Here is a 5,404-nt window from a genome sequence, read left to right on the forward strand (position 1 = left end):
CTTTGTTTTCCAAGAGGACCAATGATGTCACAGGTGATGTCTTGACTTGCCCATCAGTTGGATTTTAGTCGATCTTACTGGAAGCTGAAAATAACAAATCTTTTTAAGGAGGACTCTCACTAAGATTGTTCTGCCTCATGTTTTATTTCTGACATTGATTTTGTGTGCATGATTTTACTTGTATCCTCCAATTTATCTTGCTACATATAGATGTCCCATCCAGCCAGAAGATTAACTACAATACTCCCCACTCAATTTTGTGTAATCTTCACATCTGCCTTCAATGTCTTCATTTAAGTTGCACACATACACATATGTGTGTATATACCAAGCATGAGTTTAAATCTGGCCTCAGAAACTTACTAGCTGTGTGACCCTGGGCAAGTCATTGTTTGCTTCAGTTTCTCTCTGTCAAATGAGCTGGAGAAGATGGCAAACCACTCCAGTATCTCTGCTAAGAAAACCCCAAGTGGGGTCATGAAGAGTTGGGCACAACTGAAAACAATTGAACAAAATACTTATTACCAGCATGACTTTAGGCAAGTCATTTCACTGCTGTGAGCCTTAGTTTATAGCCTCATCTACAAATTGGGGTTGATGGTTGGATCAAAAAATATAGAGCAGGTAAAGCCCTTAAAGATAATTTAATCTAAACCCTTCACAGTCTATACCAGAAGACCTCCCAGGAGAGAGAATCTACCAATTGTTGAAGCTGTCCAGTCCACTTTTGGAGAGTTCTGATCATCAGAATGTTTATCTTCACATCAGGCCTTTGCAACTTCTCCCAGTTCTTCCCTGGTCCTGACCGTCTGGGACCAAAAAAAACAAAGATGACACCTATTCTCCAGGACATTTGCTCAAATACATGAAGATAGCTATCAAGTCTACACTGACTCTTCTTCAGGAAGGTAAGTGACACAGTAGATAGAACACTGGACCAGGAGTCAAATTAAGCCTCAGACACTTATTAGAAAAGCTACATTGTTATTCAGTCACGTACGAGTTTTCGTGACCCTATTTGGGATTTTCTTGGCAACAATATTGGAGTGGTTTGCCATTTCCTCCTCCAGCTCATTTTACAGATGATGAAAGTGAGGCAAACAGGGTTAAGTGACCTGCCCAGGTTCACACAGCTAGTGACTGCCTGAGGTCAGATTTGAACTCAGCAAGATGAGTCTTCTTGACTTCAGACCTGACACTCTATGCACTATGGCACCACCTAGTGGTCCAGCTGGATTATCACCACCCTATTCAGGAAAATAATCCTCTTTTAGAAAATCAGCATTTATGACTGTCAGATCACTTGGCTGACTCATGCCAAGATTTCTGAATAAAACCCCCAGATTTTTTTTTCAAGCAAATGGCTATCCAATCATGTCTCTCCTATCCTGTACTTAAAAAGTCAATTCTCTTAACACAAGTATAAGATTTTATGTAACCCAAGACTCAAGAATACACACACACTCACCTTACATTTAAATTTATCCCTATTGAATTTCATCTTGTTGGTATTATTATTAGATTCATCCTAATTCTCTAGACTAGATGTTCTTAATCTTTTTTGTTATCATGGACCCCTTTGGCAATATGGTGGAGTCTAACGGCCCATTTCTCAGAATGTGCTTAAATGCATATAATAAAATATATAGCACTACAAAAGAAACTAGAAAGAAGTTAGTCTGAGATAACCTGTTCTTTTTTTACATATATTTTTATTTACTTTGTTAAATATTTCCCCATTACACTTAAAAAATTGTTAACATTCATTTTTTAAAATTTTGAGTTCAAATTCTCTCCCTTTCTCCCATCTTTCCCCTCTCCTTGAAAAGGCAGGCAATTTGATATTGATTATACATGTGAAGTCATGTAAAACATATTTCCGTATTAGCCCTAACACAAAAGAAAACAGTCAAAAAATAAAACAAGAAAAATAAGTTTAAAAAAGTGTGTTCAATCTGCATGCAGAGTCCATCAATTCTCTCTCTAGCAGTGGATAGCGTTTTTTTATCATGGCTCCTTTGGTATTGTCTTAGATCATCTTGATCAGAGTAGTTGTCCTTCGCGATTGATCATCCTTGCAATATTGTTGCTACTAAGTAAAAGATTCTCCTGATTCTGATCACTTCACTTTGCATCAATTCATATTAAGTCTTCCCAGGTTTTTCTGAAACCATCCTGCTCATCACTTCTTATAGCATATTCCATCAAAATCATATACCACCACTTGTTTGGCCATTCACTAAACTGATGGGCATGGGATGGCCTGTTCTTAACAAAATCATGCTGGTTCTTTCTAATTGCTATTTCTCTTTTTAGAAGTTAACCAGTGGGGCAGCTAGGTGGCACAGTAGATACAACACTGGCCCTGGATTCAGGAGGACATGAGTTCAAATATGACCTCAGACACATAACACTTATTAGCTGTGTAACCCTGGGCAAGTCACTTAACCTCATTGCCTAACCAAAAAAAATTAAATTAAAAAAAAAAGTTAGCCATATCTTTAATGATCCATTCTAGAATTTTCTCAGCAATTGGAATCAAGTGGCTTATAGTTCACATATTATATTCTCTTCCCTCCCCACACACCGTTTTTGTTAGGTAGGGACCAAATTTGTCCTTCTCTAACCTTGTGCTATTTCTCCTATTTCTCATAATCTTTCAAATATTACTCAGAATGATTTCTTCATCTGAGCTAAGCTACTTAAATTTGCCAAGGGCAGCCAGATGCTTTGTTACTAGCCCCTTACTTATCTCGAGTATTAATTTAAAATTGGTTAGTGAGTTCCTTGGGCATCCATATTAGGCTCTTCAGACAAATCCCACTTTTCCTCCGAAACAATTGGAATTGTTTTCTTTTAGTAAGTGGCCTGAAGCTAGGATTTGAAATCAACTCCTGGAACTCCAAGTTCAAAGCTCTTTCCACTGCCCTTATACCTGTTCAGGTTACCTCACAGGATAATTGTGAGGATGAAATGAAGTAATTTTTGTCAAGTAGTTAGCAAACCATAAAAATGCATAAAATTATAAATGATGACTATTTATTATCTCTGTTGCAATCCTCTGGAAAATGAGAGGGTTTTACTAGATGACCTCTAAATTCTTTTCCAAAATCTATTCACATACCTAACTATGCCACATCTAGGCCTATACCAAAGGAGAGAAAGAGGAAAAGGTCCTTTGTGTACAAAACTTATTTACAGTAGTTCTTTTTTTGGTGGCAAAAAAACCCAAAACCTGGAAACTAATTTCCATCAATTGAGGAGTGGTTGAACAAACTGGTATAAGACTGTGATGGAACACTATTGTACAGTAAGAAATGAGGAATAAATGATTTCAAAGAGACATGGAAAGATTTGTGAGAACTGATAAAACCAGAAGAACAATTTGTAATATTATATATAATATATAAACATTTAATATAATTATATAGACTGTATTATCAACAAGAACTTGGAAACTCACATAAACTGATGAAGAATGAAATGAACATGGGGGCAGCTAGGTGGGGCAGTGGATAGAGCACTGGCCCTGGAGTCAGGAGGACCTGAGTTCAAATCCAGCCTCAGACACATAACACTTACTAACTGTGTGATCCTGGGCAAGTCACTTGACCCCATTACCTAGCCAAAAAAAAAAGAAGAAGAAGAAGAAGAAGAAAAACAAGAATGAAATGAACAGAACCAGGAGAACATAATAACACTGGAAAAGCAAACAGCTTGGAAAGTGGTAAGGACTCTGATCAATGCAATGATGATGCATGATTCCACAGGACCAATTATGACGCATGCTTTGCACCTACTTACAGAGAGGTGATGGATTCAGGGTCCAGGGTGAGACATATTTTTTTGAGTACAGCAAATAAAATAATTTGTTGTGCTTGACTATGGATATTTATTTCAAAATATTTCTCTTTTTTTCCTCTTTTTCCTTTTAGGATGGGGAGTGGGAAGGAAAGGAAATAAGTTTCTGTTAATTAAAAAAAATTTTAATTTAAAAAATACTATGTTCCCACCTGCCCACCTATCTAGTCCCCTGCATTGGTTCTCTTCCTTGGGAGGACTCTGAGCTAGCTAGGATAGAACAGGTAATAGTCTGGGCTCCCCAAACCCAACAGAATGATTTCACACACCATCTCCCAGCTGAATGCCATTTCACTCAAGGTCTCATGACTAAAATGCTCTTTCTCCTCATCTCTTCTTTCTGGTTTCCCTGGCTCCTTCAAGACTCAGTTCAAATTCCACCTTCTGCAGGAGAACTTTCCTGGTCTCCTCAGCTGCTAGTACCCTTATATTTATATTAATTTTACATTATGTTATATATGGGTGCAGGTGTGTGTGAATAGTATGTACATAGTTATTTGCACATTTTTCTTCCCATTAGAATGTGAGCTCCTTGAGAGTAGAGCTTTCTTTGTATCTTTTTTTGCCTTTCTTTGTATCTTCAGAGAATTTAATAAATGCCGATTGACTTACTGCTTGTTACCTAATTGTCCTCAAGGTTCTTACTTACAATATTTTAATGAGAATAAGATGAGTAGAAGTAAATATAGGAGAAGAAAGGATATGAAAAGTGTCACAACAGAGGTACAAATAAAATATGTTGGGGTTTAGAAGAGTGAGTGATCACATCTGACTGAGAGGATTAGGGAAGGCTTCATGGAGGATATCATATTTGAGCTGAGCCTTGAAACTTTTTGACCCATGAAGAAACAGAAAAATGAATTTCAGTTGCAGCCACCGAGATGTTGATGCCCAAGAAGAACCGAATTGCCATCTATGAACTCCTTTTTAAGGAGGGAGAAATGGTAGCCAAGAAGGATGTCCACATGCCAAAGCACCCTGAGCTGGCAGACAAGAATGTGCCCAATCTCCATGTCATGAAGGCCATGCAGTCTCTAAAGTCTCATGGCTATGTTAAGGAGCAGTTTGCATGGAGGCATTCCTGTTAGTACCTCACCAGTGAGGGCATTCAGTACCTCCAGGATTACCTTCACCTGCCCCCTGAGATCATGCCTGCCACTCTCCGCAGAAGTCATCCCGAGACAGGAAGGCCAAGGCCCAAAGGTCTGGAGGGTGAGCGACCTGCCAGGCTTACTCGACGTGAAGCTGACAGAGACACATACAGACGAAGTGCTGCTCTCCCTGGTGCTGACAAGAAGGCCGAGGCTGGGGCTGGGTCAGCAACAGAATTCCAATTTAGAGATGGATTTGGTCGTGGACGTGGTCCACCTCCTCAATAAAAACTGTAGAGATATGTTTCATATTGAATAAAATTTGGGGAAAAAATGAATTTCAGATGGAATAGACAGCATGAGCAAACAAAAAGAGAGAGGAAAACACAGAGTATGTTTGGAGAACAGCGCCTAAGCCTATTTATTTATTTATTCATTCATTCATAGGCAAT

The 5,404-nt window shown here is 38.5% G+C and overlaps 1 pseudogene; it reads left to right on the forward strand.

Moving 5' to 3' along the window:
- The first annotated feature begins 4,708 nt into the window (after positions 1–4,708).
- Positions 4,709–5,277, forward strand: LOC114049268 (annotated as a pseudogene).
- The last annotated feature ends 127 nt before the right edge of the window (positions 5,278–5,404 follow it).

The sequence above is a fragment of the Vombatus ursinus genome, unplaced genomic scaffold (genome assembly GCF_900497805.2).
Source record: "Vombatus ursinus unplaced genomic scaffold, bare-nosed wombat genome assembly UNPS02014797.1, whole genome shotgun sequence".
NCBI classification, from domain to species: domain Eukaryota; kingdom Metazoa; phylum Chordata; class Mammalia; order Diprotodontia; family Vombatidae; genus Vombatus; species Vombatus ursinus.